Raw genomic sequence first — 16,858 nt, forward strand, 5'->3', positions numbered from 1 at the left:
GGGATGGGACATAACTGGCAAAATGCCCTGTCACTCATTCTATATAACCTCATCAAGCTGCTGTATATGTTTTTAACACTTTCATGACTCTAGTTAGAAAATGAGGTTAAATATTACTATTTTAGCATTTAAGGAATAAACGTTATGCTTTAGTTGCGTACTATCAAAAGGACAGGCTGTCCAACTTGTGAGGCTTTCTGTGGTTTACTATTACTTTCTGTGGTTTTCCAGCAAGTCCAAATGACATATAAAAAGCATCTAAGAAAAGTAGAAGTAAAGTACATCAGCACATCATTTTTAGGTCCTTTCCTGGATTTTCTACAAGACTGACAAATCAGGTGCAGTTATATCGCGCGGCGCATTACAACCTTGGAAACTTCACCTGAAAAAAAGCATTTCTTATCTGTTAGTATTTTAACCTTAACAACTCAATGAGAACAAAAATGTACAACCCTCAATTAAATTCCTATCATTGTGAGGTGCAGATTTTAAAGAGATTTTACAGAATTATAAAAACTTGGTCACTTTCTTAAAAAAAATAAAAATAAATCAGTTGCCACACCTGACACCAGTTGTGCGTGGATGGCTACTCAGTTCTATTAAATGGAGCTGTGATGCAAAACCAGACAGCTCGGGTTTGCTCCTGTCTCTGGAAGAAAACAGCGATTTTTTTTTTTCTAGTCCTATACAGCCCTTTAAAAAACGAGTTGGTTCTAGATAGAACACGTACCCATAGTAGCCTATTGGGGTGTTCATGTGGCCTTTCTTTGTAATCCCTAGTGTTTCACTAGTATTTTATACTTAGGGAATGTGCACACAGTGCAGATATGCAGTGCATTTTACATATGGAAAATCCACTGTGCATTACAGTAGCAGCATTACGCATTCGATTTTTAAAAATCACGTGCACACGATTGGGAGCATATACATAGAGTAAACTGACCAGTGTTGCAGATTTTAAAATCCACAGCCCGTCAATTTATGCTATGGATGTAACCACAAATATCACCTTTAGGCCTCATTCAGACGTCCGTTTATTTGCGTACGATTGCTATCTGTGATACGAATCGTACCTATGATAGTCTATGGTTCCAGTCACATGACTGATCTTTTTCCTCGGACCAAGGAAAATATCAGCGAAATATCCAATTTTGATCTGAGGGTCGAATCAAAAACAGCTATGCAAGTCAATGGGTGTCACACCAGGGCAGGAAGATGCCCGACGACTGATTCTGGACTTTGCCCTGGCTATTGAGATGGGCAACAAAACACTGGTCTTACTACAACCCCTGGCAAAAATTATGGAATCACTGGGATCGGAGGATGTTCATTCAGTTGTTTAATGTTGTTGAAAAAAAAGCAGATCACAGACATGGCACAAAACTAAAGTCATTTCAAATGGCAACTTTATGGCTTTAAGAAACACTAAAAGAAATCAAGAAAAAAAATGTGGTACTCAGTAAGGGTAATTTTTTTCAGACCAAGCAGAGGGAAAAAATTATGGAATCACTCAATTCTGAGGAAAAAATTATGGAATCATGAAAAACAAACACACAAAAGAACACTCCAATACATCACTAGTATTTTGTTGCACAACCTCTGGCTTTAATAACAGCTTGCAGTCTCTGAGGCATGGACTTAATGAGTGACAAACAGTACTCTTTATCTATCTGGCTCCAACTTTCTCTGATTGCTGTTGCCAGATCAGCTTTGCAGGTTGGAGCCTTGTCATGGACCATTTTCTTCAACTTCCACCAAAGATTTTCAATTGGATTGAGATCCGGACTATTTACAGGCCATGACATTGACCTTATGTGTCTTCTTTCAAGGAATGTTTTCACGGTTTTTTCTCTATGGCAGGATGCATTATCATCTTGAAAAATGATGTCATCATCCACAAACATCCTTTCATTTGATGGGATAAGAAAACTGTCCAAAATATCAATGTAAACTTGGGCATTTATTGAAGATGTAATGACAGCGATCTCCCCAGTGCCTTTACCTGACATGCAGCCCATATCATAAATGACTGTGGAAATTTTCATGTTCTCTTCATGCAGTCATCTTTATAAATCTCATTGGAACGGCACCAAACAAAAGTTCCAGCATCATCACCTTGCCCAATGCAGATTCGCGATTCATCACTGAATATGACTTTCATCCAGTCATCCACAGTCCACGAATGCTTTTCCTTAGCCCATTGTAACCTTGTTTTTTTCTGTTTAGGTGTTAGTGATGGCTTATGTTTAGCTTTTCTGTGTAGCTCCGGCGTCCCTGCCCTCTGCTAGGCAGGGACGCTGTTCCCCTCACCTCCCTGCTCCGTGCCCGGCGTCCTCCTCCTGCTCTGCTGGCAGCGCGTGCTCCTTCCCGTCCACTGTGCTTAGGGCGCGCGCGCGCGCTCTCCCTCCCTCTTAAAGGGGCCGCGCGCGCCGTCCTAAGGAGTCCCCGGCCAATGGCCGGAGGACTTCACCATATATAAGGCACCTCCTCCAAAATGGAGGTGCCCGAGCAATGTTGTTGCACTGTTTACTACTCTGCTTCAGCCCTCAGGTCCCGTTGCCAGTTACCTGCCAGTTACCTGCCAGTTACCTGCCAGATTCCTGCCTGATTATCCGCTACCTGCCTGCTAGTCTGAGGTCCGACGGTCTGCCTTACTACTCCTGTCAGTCTGTCTAAGGACCAGTCTGCCCGCTCACCTGGGAGCGCACATCAGCCACCTGTCTGCTTGCCCGAGGTCCGACGGTCTGCCTTCCAACTCCTGTCAGTCTGTCTATGGACCAGCTTGCCCGGTCACCTGGGAGCACACACCTGCTACCTGCCTGCTAGTCTACCTGGAGGCTCTGCCGTCACGTGCTGTGACCACCTGCCTGTCCAGTGACTCCTGCTCGCTCACCTGAGAGCGCTCACCTGCTGTCTGTCTGCTAGCCTACCTGGAGGCTCTGCCGTCACGTGCTGTGACCACCCGCCTGTCCAGAGACTTCTGCCCGCTCACCTGGGAGCGCTTCTCTGCCGCCTGTCTGTTGGTCTTCCTGGAGGCTCCGCCGTCACATGCTGTGACCACCCGTTCATCCAGAGACTCTCGCCTGCTCACCTGGGAGCTCACGTCTATCATCAGCCGCCACAGGTCGTACCAACCCTTTACCTAGAGACTGCCCCGGTCACTTGCCATGACCATCTGCCCGTTCATCCAGAGACTGCCCCGGTCACTTGCCGTGACCATCTGCCCGTTTATCCAGAGACTGCCCCGGTCACTTGCCGTGACCTCCAGCCCGTTCACTCAGAGACTGTCCCGGTCACCTGCTGTGACCTCCTGCCCGTCTTCCCTGGTCGCCACCCGCTCCCTTACAAGGACTGCCCCCTTGTATAGTAGCTCAGAGGTTCCGCCTCCCAGACCCATTACATTCTGTATGTAAATCCCATTTCCTTTAGGCGGTTTCTTACAGTTCGGTCACAGACATTGACTCCAGTTTCCTCCCATTCGTTCCTCATTTGTTTTGTTGTGCATTTCTTGTTTTGGAGACATATTGCTTTAAGTTTCCAGTCTTGATGCTTTGATGTCTTCCTTGGTCTACCAGTATGTTTGCCTTTAACAACCTTCCCATGTTTGTATTTGGTCCAGATTTTAGACACAGCTGACTGTGAACAACCAACATCTTTTGCAACATTGCATGATGATTTACCTTCTTTTAAGAGTTTGATAATCCTCTCCTTTGTTTCAATTGACATCTCTCGTGTTGGAGCTATGATTCATGTCAGTCCACTTGGTGCAACAGCTCTCCAAGGTGTGATCACTCCTTTTTAGATGCAGACTAACGAGCAGATCTAATTTGATGCAGGTGTTAGTTTTGGAAATTAAAATTTACAGGGTGATTCCATAATTTTTTTCCTCAGAATTGAATGATTCCATAATTTTTCCCTCTGCTTGGTGTGAAAAAAATTATCCTAACTGAGTACCACATTTTTTTTCTTTTCTTTTAGTGTTTCTTAAAGCCATAAAGTTGCCATTTGAAATGACTTTAGTTTTTTGCCATGTCTGTGATCTACTTTTTTTCAACAACATTAAACAACTGAATGAACATCCTCCGAGCCCGGTGATTCCATCATTTTTGCCAGGGGTTGTACTATGACAAGACAACCCAGGGAAGGAGACAAGGAAAAAATACACAAACAAATAGAAGTCCACGACACGAATGGAAGACACACCAGTTTCTCCATGAACACCTTTCTCCAGAGAAGTCCGGCTCAGGATAGAAACTCTATTGCTGGCATTGGAGGAAGCCAGGAGAGGGTTTAAATAATGAAGGGGCAGCGGTCCTAATGGTCAGCAGCTGAGACAAAAAGCCAAATGGAATCTCAGCAGATTTAAACCAGGAACTCTTAACCCCTTCTGTACCATAAGAAGCAATAAATCTGCACCACTCATGTGAATGGCCTCAAGAGGACCTGTGATAAGCTAATCTCTGTGATCTTCTGATCCCAAACACACCACAAATCCCAGTTGGGTGCAACACATTCGTGACAATGGGTCAGTGAAAAAAAATAAGGCTATGTGCCCACGATGCAGAAATGCTCTGGATTTTTCCTGAGCATTTCTGCATTTCCCTGGCAGAAAAAACACATGCGGATTTTACATGCGTTTTTTCTGCCAGGGACAAGCGTATGTCAAGCGTTTTTAGCATGCGATTTCGTATGCGGGTTGTCCAGTGCTTTTCCAAGCGATTTTAGCATCACTTGAAAAAGTGCTTGAAAGTTGGTCACACAATATAAATCCATGCAACCGGAATGGATTTATATTGTGTGACCAACATAATGTTAAAAAAAAAAGAATTAGAACGTAAAAAATAAAAAATAACCTTATACTCACCTTTCCGGCGGCCTCGGTCTGCTTCCCGAGTCGCTGCTGGCTCCGTGGCAGGTACCGGTAATGTAAAAGGACCTTCCATAGTTGTGCTGTAGATTTTTCCGCAATGATAGTCCGAAGCGGAAATTTCCGCAGCATGTGCACAGCACATGCGGATTATCATTGGGAAACATGGAAGACCTATTAACGAGCGATTTTTAACGCATAAATCCGCATTGTGGGCACACAGCCTTATACTGCACTCAGATTATATCTGAGTGTGGTCCGATTTTCACGGACTGACACCAAGGAGAAGATGGAGAAACTATTTTTTTTAATTATTTCTCCACGTACGAGTAGACGATGATACTTGTACCACACTCTGATCAAACTCTGAAAATCCGCAAGTAAAAAATGTGCATATGTTTTTAGTGTGTTTACGCAGGGGAAATGCATCAACAGCGCATGTAATCCGCATGATTGTAGCAATAAAGTTTTGTCAAAGCCAAATACTAGAATGTATCAAAAACAAAGCAGATTAGTTCAAAACACGACAAACCAACAACAAAAAAGCAAAAAATGCAGCGTCAAAATCGATATAAAAACGCATGCAAAAAAACGCAATGAAAAAACGCAAGTAACCTAATTTACCCAATAGGTGCAAAAAATCTGCAACATCAAAAACTCACCAAATGCTTGTTGTGGGAACAATAGAGGTGTCGCAGAGATCAGTATGAGACAGCCCACGGGAATAGCTAGCAAAGGGTAGTCAGGGAGTCGTGTCAAACCAGTATGTCCAAATCAAAGGCAGAGTCATCAGGCTCATGAACAGTTGGGAAAGAGGTCGAATTTCAGAGAACGGAGACACACAGAGGTAGAGCTCGCTCACACTAGTGTATAAATCTGACGAGTGCACTCTGATAAAAATTGGATTGCACTCCGAAATTGATACAGTGAGATAAAAAAAAATTGCATACTAAACGGACCATCAGTCCGGCATCATTTTTACTGATACATTACAATTCTGTAGCATAGGAAACTGTAAATGGTCCTGTAAAAGATTAATAGCTACTGAGTAAAAAAACGGATTGTATACGGTTTTAAATAGGGAGGAGTGCTGCCCCTGGCTCCAGCAGAAGTAAATTACTATTGACTAGTGATGTCCCAGAATAAACAAAGGAAAAAAACTGACTGCAGGAACACAAGCACCAGCAGTACTTGGACTTGTAAAAGTGGAGAAGATGGCTAACAGATGACAGGGTAAACTGTAGGGCCAGCCCAGAGTTGGGGAAGAGTAATGGGCACTAGTGTTTTAGTTCCTGTTTTTTTAGTTAGTTTGAGAGTGAAAGGGAGAGAAAAGAAAGGACACCCTCAGAGAGTGCTGTCATCATTGGGTGTGTGTGAAGAAGCTGACCAGCAAGGGAGCATGTTATTCAGCAAGCAATCTACAGTGGTGGCAGTTTTCCTCACACCAGGCAAGTTGGGGAACCCATGCAAGAAGATTTCAAGCCAGTTTCAGTCTTAGGCCACGGCCCCACTATCAGTATTTGGTCAGTATTCAGTCAGTATTTTTTCACAGTAGTGGGAGTCAAAACCATGATTGGGTGATAAATGTAGAATTGGTGACTTGTTTCTATTATACCTTTTCTGTGATTGTTCCTCACCTGATTTTGGCCCCACTCTTGAGAAAAAATACTGACCAAATACTGATGGTGGGGCCGTGGCCTTAGGGTACGTTCACAGTGACGTATAGCACGGCCGAGTGCTATCTGATGTTTTATCGGATAGCACTTGGCCCAATGTTATACTAAGGGGCAGTGCAGATATGCGATTATTTTCTCATGCCGAATCGGCATGAAAAAACAATAGCAGCATGCAGTGTGTGTCTCCAATATTCGGATCACGCGGACCCATACAAGTATGGTGTGAAACATCAGACTGAACTCAGATGTACGCTCACAGAGACAATGTAGAAGATGGATAAATTAAGTTCTCCATCTTCTCTGCATCTGTGATACGATTCTCTCATGTGTGAGAATCGGATCACACTGTAACGGGTCTGGGAGGCGGAACCTCTGGGCTACTATACAAGGGAGCGGTCCTTGTAAGGGAGCGGGTGGCGACCAGGCAGGCAGTCACAGCAGGTGACCGGGACAGTCTCTGGGTGTACGGGCAGGAGGTCACGGCAAGTGATCAGGGCAGTCTCTGGAAGAACGGGCTGGAGGTCACGGCAAGTGACCGGGGCAGTCTCTAGGTAAAGGGTAGGTACGACCTGTGATGGCTGAACCTCCAGGTAGGCTAGCAAGGCAGATGGAGGATGTGTGCTCCCAGGTGAGCAAGCGAGAGTCTCTGGAATAGCAGGTGGTCACAGCACGTGACGGCGGAGCCTCCAGGTAGGCAAGCAGGCAGGTAGCGGAGAAGCGCTCCCAGGTGAGCGGGCAAGAGTCTCTGGAATAGCTGGTGGTCCCAGCACGTGACAGCGGAGCCCCCGGGCAGGCAAGCAGGCAGGTAGCGGAGAAGCGCTCCCAAGTGAGCGGGCAAGAGTCTGGAATAGCTGGTGGTCACAGCACGTGACAGCGGAGCCTCCGGGCAGGCAAGCAGGCAGGTAGCGGAGAAGCGCTCCCAGGTGAGCGGGCAAGAGTCTGGAATAGCTGGTGGTCACAGCACGTGACAGCGGAGCCTCCGGGCAGGCAAGCAGGCAGGTAGCGGAGAAGCGCTCCCAGGTGAGCGGGCAAGCTGGTCCATAGACAGACTGACCGGAGTTGTAAGGCAGACCGTCGGACCTCAGGCAAGCAGGCAGGTAGCTGATGTGCGCTCCCAGGTGAGCGGGCAAGTTGGTCCTTAGACAGACTGACCGGAGTTGTAAGGCAGACCGTCGGACCTCAGGCAGGCAGGCAGGTAACAGGAAATCAGGCAGGATTAGGACAGCAAGCTGGCAGGAATCTGGCAGGTAACTGGCAGGTAACTGGCAATGGGACCTGAGGGCTGAAGCAGAGTAGAATGGTGCAACAACATTGCTCGGGCACCTCCATTTTGGAGGAGGTGCCTTATATATGGTAAAGTCCTCCGGCCATTGGCCGGGGACTCCTTAGGAGGGCGCGCGCGGCCCCTTTAAGAGGGAGGGAGGGCGCGCGCGCGCGCCCTAAGCACAGTGGCCGGGAAGGAGCGCGCGCTGCCAGCAGAGCGGGAGAGGGATGCCGGGCACGGAGCAGAGCGGTGAGGGGAACAGCGTCCCTGCCTAGCAGAGGGCAGGGACGCCGGCACTACAGTACCCCCCCCTTTAGGCCCCCCCTTTTTTAGGCCAGATAGAAATTTAGCTAGGATGAGAGGGGCATGGATGTTCTCCCGGGGCTCCCACGTTCTCTCCACAGGACCAAACCACTTCCAATCTACCAGAAAAAAGGTCTTTCCTCTTACCCTTTTGGTGGCAAGAATGTTCTCTATCTCAAACTCATCCTCAGCAGAAACCGGAGCAGGAGGCGTACCTGTAGACTTGGAAAAAGAGTTAAGCACCACGGGTTTGAGGAGAGATACATGGAAGGAGTTAGGGATCCGTAAGTTGGCCGGGAGTTTCAATTTATAGGCCACCGGGTTGATCTGACTGATGACCTCCAGAGGACCGATGAACCGAGGCCCTAACTTGTAAGAAGGTATCTTGAGTCGAACATATTTAGATGAGAGCCAGACTTTATCTCCTGGACGAAATTGTGGAGGATCCAGGCGTTTTTTGTCAGCGTGTCTTTTCATACGCTCGGATGACAGAAGGAGTGCGGACCGGGTACTCTCCCATATGGAGGAAAATTTGCTAACGAGAGATTCCGCAGCCGGGTTGTCCACAGAGGTGGAGACAGGAAAAGGAATCCGAGGATGCTGACCAAAGACTACAAAAAACGGGGATTTGGAGGAGGATTCGCTCTCGTGATTATTATAAGAGAACTCGGCCCATGGTAGGAGATCCACCCAGTCAGAATGGTGGGCATTAACGAAGTGCCGGAGGTAACTGGTCAGGTTCTGATTGATCCGCTCCACTTGACCATTGGACTGTGGGTGGTAAGCGGAAGAGAAGTCCAGGGTGACGTCTAGTAGTTTACAAGTGGCTCTCCAGAAACGTGAGGTGAACTGTACCCCACGATCCGACACGATGTGGAGGGGCAGGCCATGAAGACGGAAGATGTGGCGGATAAAGTCTTTAGCCAGCTCGGGTGCAGACGGAAGGCCTGGCAGGGGAATAAAGTGAGCCATCTTGGAAAAGCGGTCAGCGACCACCCAAATGACCGTACAACCGGCAGAGACGGGGAGATCAGTTATAAAGTCCATTGCTATATGCTGCCAGGGGGCAGCAGGTACAGGAAGCGGAAGGAGGCGTCCGGCTGGCAGATGTCTCGGGACTTTGTTGCGGGCGCAGGACACACAGGCAGAAACAAAGTCTATTATGTCCTTGTGCAGGGTAGGCCACCAATAGTGCCGGGCAATAAGCTGGAGGGTCTTTTTCTGACCGGCGTGGCCAGCTAGTTTAGACGAATGGCCCCAGTGTAGGATCTTCTCCCGATCAGGTACTGAAACAAACGTCTTACCGGGAGGGAGACGATTTAGACTCACGGGAGCCACCTGCATTACTCTGGCGGGATCGATGATATGTTTAGGTTCTTCCTCGAGATCGGACACCAGAAAGGATCGGGACAAGGCGTCTGCTTTGACGTTTTTGTCAGCCGGGCGAAAATGAAGAACAAAATCAAAGCGAGCAAAAAACAAGGACCACCGGGCTTGGCGCTGGTTAAGTCTCTGGGCATGCTGGAGGTAAGCCAAGTTCTTGTGGTCAGTGTAAATTATTACCGGATGAAGAGCCCCCTCGAGTAGGTAACGCCACTCCTCCAACGCCAGCTTGATGGCCAATAACTCTCGGTCTCCTATGGAATAGTTGCGCTCAGAAGAGGAGAAGAGTTTGGAGAAGAAGCCACAAGTTACCATTCTCCCGGAAGATGATTTTTGAGTAAGTACCGCTCCGGCTCCAGAGGAGGAGGCGTCAACTTCCAGGAAGAACTGCTTGTTGCCGTCCGGGCGATGCAGCACCGGGGCGGAAGAGAAGGCCTGTTTTAGGGAAAGAAAGGCCTCCTCTGCTTCGGGCGGCCACTCTTTGGGATTAGTACCCTTACGGGTGAGCGCGGAAATTAGGGCAGTCCGGGAAGAGAAGTGCGGGATGAAGAGGCGGTAATAGTTGGCGAAGCCCAGGAACCGTTGAATAGCCTTCAACCCCTCTGGTCGGGGCCATTTCTCGATGGCAGACAGTTTCTCAGGATCCATTTGTAGGCCGGTCTGAGAGATAATGTAGCCCAGAAACGGAAGCGAGGTCTGCTCAAAGAGGCACTTCTCATATTTAGCGTAGAGATGGTTCTGCCTGAGCCTGAGCAGGACCTGACGAACATCCCTCCGGTGAGTCTGGAGATCCGGAGAGAAGACCAAGATGTCGTCCAGGTACACCACTACGCAGGAGTAGAGAAGGTCCCGGAAGATGTCATTGACCAACTCTTGAAAGACGGCAGGAGCGTTACAGAGGCCAAAGGGCATTACCAGATATTCATAGTGGCCGTCCCGGGTGTTGAATGCCGACTTCCATTCATCCCCCTGACGGATACGAACCAGGTTGTACGCCCCACGGAGGTCCAGTTTGGTGAAGATTCTAGCCCCCCTCAGACGATCAAATAACTCCGGAATGAGCGGAAGGGGGTACTTATTCTTCACCGTGATCTGGTTAAGGCCTCTATAGTCTATACAGGGACGGAGAGAGCCGTCCTTCTTTTTGACGAAAAAGAAGCCTGCTCCCGCCGGGGAGGTAGATTTCCGGATGAATCCCCTGGCCAGATTCTCCTCAATATATTCGGACATCGACCGGGTCTCAGCAGCGGATAATGGATAAATACGCCCACGGGGAGGAGAAGTACCAGGTAACAGGTCGATAGGGCAGTCGTATGGTCTATGAGGGGGTAGTGTCTCTGCCTCCTTTTTATTAAAGACATCAGCATAAGACCAATAAGGAATCGGAAGTCCAGGTAGATTAGCTGGGGTAGGAGAAGGACGGACGGGATGAACGGGAACCAGACAGGTCTTATGGCAGCCCTGTCCCCAGCGAAGGACTTCTCCGGTCTGCCAGTCAAGAACGGGTGCATGTTTCTGGAGCCAAGGTAGGCCTAGCAAGAGGGCGTGAGAGAGTCCAGGCAGAACATGGAAGGAGATACTTTCAGAATGCAGCATTCCCACCTGCAGAGTAATGGATTCGGTGATGAGTTGGATGGGGCGTGGTAAGAGCCCCCCATCCACGGCAGCAACAGACAAGGGTACAGCCAGAGGTTTGGTGGGGATGCGGTATTTCTCTACCAGGGACTGTGAAATAAGATTCCCGGCTGCTCCAGAGTCCAGTTGGGCTAGTTCGAAATAACGGTTCTCCCCGTAGACGATTGAAACTGACAACAGCAGGGATGGAGAGGATTTATTCTTGTCTAGGTGGACCTCTCTGAGCGAACCTAGACACAGGCGTTTCCCGACCTCTCCGGGCAGGCACGGATCCGGTGCTCCTTACTGCCACAGTAGAAGCAGGTCCCCTCGGCACGGCGTAAGTCCTGACGGGTCTTGACCATCTTGGTCTGGTCGACCTGCATAGGCTCAGGAGGGTGTACCTGGTTAGAGACAGAAGGAGTGACGGGTTTCTGAAAAGTAGGAGCTAGACGTGGTAACCTCCTCTCACGGGTGACCTCTCTGGCACGCTCCTGGAACCGTAGGTCAATCCGGGTGGCAAGAGTTATTAAGTCATCGAGAGTGGTAGGAATGTCCCGACCGGCAAGTTCATCTTTAATACGGCCGGACAGACCCTCCCAGAAGACGGAAACCAGAGCGTCGTTATCCCAGGCCAGCTCCGAGGCAAGGGTACGGAACCGTATGGCATATTGGCCCACGGTGAGACTTTCCTGACGGAGGCGTAGCAACGATGATGCGGATGAGGTCTTCCGTCCGGGTTCGTCGAAGACTTTCCGGAAAGCCGTGAGAAAAGCAGGCAAGTTGGACACCAGGGGGTCTCCTCTCTCCCATAGAGGATTTAGCCAGGCCAGGGCCTCCCCGGTGAGATGGGACATGATGAATGCAATTTTGGCTCGGTCGGAGTTAAACTGGTGGGACAATAGTTCAAAGTGCAGGGTGCACTGATTTATGAAGCCCCGAGCCTGGGCTGAGTCGCCTCCGAAGCGAGGAGGTGCAGAAAGCCGAGGTCCGGGGTAGGATATCATGGTGTTAGTGGACAGCGGAGCTGCCGGATTGCGAGACATGGCACTGGCGGATGTTGTTGGTGGAGCAGTCAGAGTGTCCAGGCGAGTATTGACATTCCGCAGGTGACCCAGGATGGACTCCTGTTGGGACCTTTGACGGGACAGTTCATGACACAGGTCCGAGAGCGAGGGAGCTTGGGTGCCACCGGGTTCCATGGCCCGAGCAAACTGTAACGGGTCTGGGAGGCGGAACCTCTGGGCTACTATACAAGGGAGCGGTCCTTGTAAGGGAGCGGGTGGCGACCAGGCAGGCAGTCACAGCAGGTGACCGGGACAGTCTCTGGGTGTACGGGCAGGAGGTCACGGCAAGTGATCAGGGCAGTCTCTGGAAGAACGGGCTGGAGGTCACGGCAAGTGACCGGGGCAGTCTCTAGGTAAAGGGTAGGTACGACCTGTGATGGCTGAACCTCCAGGTAGGCTAGCAAGGCAGATGGAGGATGTGTGCTCCCAGGTGAGCAAGCGAGAGTCTCTGGATTAGCAGGTGGTCACAGCACGTGACGGCGGAGCCTCCAGGTAGGCAAGCAGGCAGGTAGCGGAGAAGCGCTCCCAGGTGAGCGGGCAAGAGTCTCTGGAATAGCTGGTGGTCCCAGCACGTGACAGCGGAGCCCCCGGGCAGGCAAGCAGGCAGGTAGCGGAGAAGCGCTCCCAGGTGAGCGGGCAAGAGTCTGGAATAGCTGGTGGTCACAGCACGTGACAGCGGAGCCTCCGGGCAGGCAAGCAGGCAGGTAGCGGAGAAGCGCTCCCAGGTGAGCGGGCAAGAGTCTGGAATAGCTGGTGGTCACAGCACGTGACAGCGGAGCCTCCGGGCAGGCAAGCAGGCAGGTAGCGGAGAAGCGCTCCCAGGTGAGCGGGCAAGCTGGTCCATAGACAGACTGACCGGAGTTGTAAGGCAGACCGTCGGACCTCAGGCAAGCAGGCAGGTAGCTGATGTGCGCTCCCAGGTGAGCGGGCAAGTTGGTCCTTAGACAGACTGACCGGAGTTGTAAGGCAGACCGTCGGACCTCAGGCAGGCAGGCAGGTAACAGGAAATCAGGCAGGATTAGGACAGCAAGCTGGCAGGAATCTGGCAGGTAACTGGCAGGTAACTGGCAACGGGACCTGAGGGCTGAAGCAGAGTAGAACGGTGCAACAACATTGCTCGGGCACCTCCATTTTGGAGGAGGTGCCTTATATATGGTAAAGTCCTCCGGCCATTGGCCGGGGACTCCTTAGGACGGCGCGCACGGCCCCTTTAAGAGGGAGGGAGGGCGCGCGCGCGCGCCCTAAGCACAGTGGCCGGGAAGGAGCACGCGCTGCCAGCAGAGCGGGAGAGGGACGCCGGGCACGGAGCAGAGCGGTGAGGGGAACAGCGTCCCTGCCTAGCAGAGGGCAGGGATGCCGGCACTACACACACTTAGATGACACTCGATCAATCTCTGTCTGATTTTGAGGTGATTGCCAGTAGCATAATAGGCCCGATTCTCTCACACGAGAGAACATACAACAGTGTGACTGAGCCCTTAGCCAGACCTGGAGGTCTTAGTGAAAGAATATGGAATCAGCCAGGCTGGGGCACGTCAGTAAGGTGGTAGCTAGTGAGAGCTCCCTCACACCGTTCATAGAGTGCAGTTAGGGTGCAGAGGGCACAGGTTAACACACTGACCTGTGTGGCCTGTACCGAGAAGATGGAGGCCCCCAGCGTAACCAGTTATGCATAAGTAACATTCTCCATAAGTAATGTGCCGCCGTCCAAAACCACTACGAATGTGCCTCTGTATTGTGCAGAAGAGAAATTCAAGCATTGTTCTTGCTACCCATACGTTTCCTCCTCAGTAAGGAAGACGTTATTTTTGCAAAACTGTTATTTTGTTCATTGTGAAGTTAAAGAGGTCCAGCGCCGCACAAATGGCGCCAGAACGTATCCTGAAGGTGTCATAAATAGTACCACAGCCACATGCACACACCCAAGGATGGATTTAGTGAATCCTGCATTGAGCAGGGGGTTGGACACGATCACCCTGGAGGTCCCATCCAACTCTAACATTCTATGATTCTGTGATTCTTAAGGACCCCCTATGTAAGATGCAGTTTTCCATTGAGCATGAATGGGAAAAAAAGTATATGAAATTGTGATCATTCTCCTCTACCAGTTTTTCTCTTTCACCCTTCTATTCTCAATAGTTTTAAAGGCTCATTGACACACAAAAAAAAAACATATCGATTGGGGTCTGACCGTTGAGAGTCTTAGCTGAAACTGGAGCCAGGGAAGGCCGTGTGTGATAACGGTGCGAACCTGGTGGCGGCCCTACACCGAGGCAAGCTCACACACGTGCCTTGCATGGCTCACGTCCTCAATCTGGTTGTACAGCAATTTCTCCGCCACTATCCTGGCATGGATGAGCTGCTGCAGAAAGCACAGAAGTCGTGTGCTCACTTCTGCCATTTGCACTCCTCATGTCATCGACTTGCATTGATACAGAGGTCTTTGTCCATGCCAGTTAACAGGTTGATATATGATGTGCTGACTCGTTGGAATTCCACTCTGCACATGTTGCAGCGACTGTGGCAGCAGCAACGAGCCCTGATGCAGTATGTCATCAAGTATGGCCTGGGCAGTACGGACATGGGGCATATGACGTTTATGGAGTGGTCACAGATTAAGGACCTCTGCACCCTTCTGCACAGTTTCGAAATGGCCAAGATGGATAGCGCTGACGATGCCGTCATCAGCATCACTATTCCGATCATCTACATGCTGGAGCAGACTTTGAATAGCCTGCAGGAGAAGGTGGTGGTCCCAGAGAAAGAGGAGGATGCGGAAGGGATAAGAATGTCTCAAAGTTCCATACTGTCTTCACACAGGCGGGTGCCAAGGGAGGGTGGAATACTGCGGGTGGTGGTGATAGCAGACAAACTGTTAGTGAAGGTGCAAGAGCTGAGGAACAAATGGAGGAGGAAGAGGTGATGGGCAAGCAACAGTCAGGATATGAAGAGGATAATCATCCCCTCTCTGTTGTTTGTGGTTGGCGGGAGGGGATGGAGGAACAAAGCATCATTGTTCCAAGCGACACTACTCCATCCTCCTCCTTCTGGACCTGTCATCTGCCTTTGACACAGTGGACCATTCCCTCTTACTCCAGATTCTCTCATCTCTTGGCATCACGGACTTGGCTCTATCTTGGATCTCCTCATACTTAACAGACAGGACATTCAGCGTCTCCCACTCACGCACCACCTCCTCATCTCGCCCCCTATCTGTCGGTGTCCCCCAAGGTTCAGTTCTAGGACCTCTGCTCTTCTCCATCTACACCTTCGGCCTGGGACAGCTCATAGAGTCTCACGGCTTTCAGTATCACCTCTATGCTGACGACACACAGATCTACCTCTCTGGACCCGATATCTCCTCCCTACTAACTAGAATCCCACAATGTCTGTCCGCCATCTCATCCTTCTTCTCCGACAGGTTTCTAAAACTCAACATGGATAAAACAGAGTTCATCATCTTTCCACCCTCTCATTCACATCCCCCATCCGACCTATCCATCAACGTCAATGGCTGTTCACTCTCCCCAGTCCCACAAGCTCGCTGCCTTGGGGTAACCCTGGACTCTGATCTCTCCTTCAAGCCACATATTCAAGCCCTTTCCACCTCCTGCCGACTCCAACTCAAAAACATCTCCCGGATCCGTGCATTCCTCAGCAAAGACTCTGCAAAAACACTAGTGCATGCCCTCATCATATCCCGCCTCGACTACTGCAACCTCCTGCTCCGTGGCATCCCTTCCAACACTCTTGCACCTCTCCAATCTATCCTAAACTCTGCTGCTCGACTAATCCACCTGTCCCCCCGCTATTCCCCGGCCTCTCCTCTCTGTCAATCCCTTCACTGGCTCCCTATTGCCCAGAGAATTCAGTTCAAAACTCTAACCATGGCATACAAAGCCATCCACAACCTGTCTCCCCCATACATATGTGACCTAGTCTCCCGGTACTTACCTGCACGCAACCTCCGATCCTCACAAGATCTCCTGCTCTACTCCCCTCTTATCTCCTCCTCCCACAATCGTATACAAGATTTCTCCCGTGCTTCCCCCCTACTCTGGAACTCTCTACCCCAACATATCAGACTCTCGCCGACCGTGGAAACCTTCAAAAGGAACCTGAAGACCCACCTCTTCCGACAAGCCTACAACCTGCAGTAAACACCACTGCACGACCAGCTCTACCCTCACCTACTGTATCCTCACCCATCCCTTGTAGACTGTGAGCCCTCGCGGGCAGGGTCCTCGCTCCTCCTGTACCAGTCGCTGACTCGTTTTGTTAAGATTATGTAAATGCTTTTGTTATGTATATCCCTATCACATGTAAAGCGCCATGGAATAAATGGCGCTATAATAATAAATAATAATAATAATAATAATTGTTACCCAGCCACCAACACAGCATGGGCTTGGACCTCATGGAAGAGCCTGACATATGAGTGCATTCTTGCTGCACTATCTGCAACATGATCCCCGTATAGTTAGGATTTGAAATAATAATGACTACTCGGTTGCCACTCTGTTAGAGTAAATTTTGCCAGATGCTTCTGACGCGCCCCCTGGGCCAGTGCTGTAGGGGATACCCGGAGCCGGATCTCGATGGGGGTAGTAGTCCTTGTGGCGGTGACCCGGTCCGTGCCCAGGGTGTCAAACTAAGTGGCAGTCTATGGCAGTAGATGTTTAAC

At 50.0% G+C, this 16,858-nt stretch overlaps 1 long non-coding RNA gene across 1 annotated transcript in view; it reads left to right on the forward strand.

The window, feature by feature from the left end:
• LOC141165280 (uncharacterized) overlaps positions 1–16,858 on the forward strand; it is a 48,280-nt gene that overhangs the window by 23,859 nt on the left and 7,563 nt on the right. The window lies entirely within an intron of this gene.

Source organism: Phyllobates terribilis, unplaced genomic scaffold (genome assembly GCF_046119375.1).
Source record: "Phyllobates terribilis strain yellow unplaced genomic scaffold, ASM4611937v1 Scaffold_11__3_contigs__length_659146591, whole genome shotgun sequence".
In the NCBI taxonomy this organism is placed as follows: domain Eukaryota; kingdom Metazoa; phylum Chordata; class Amphibia; order Anura; family Dendrobatidae; genus Phyllobates; species Phyllobates terribilis.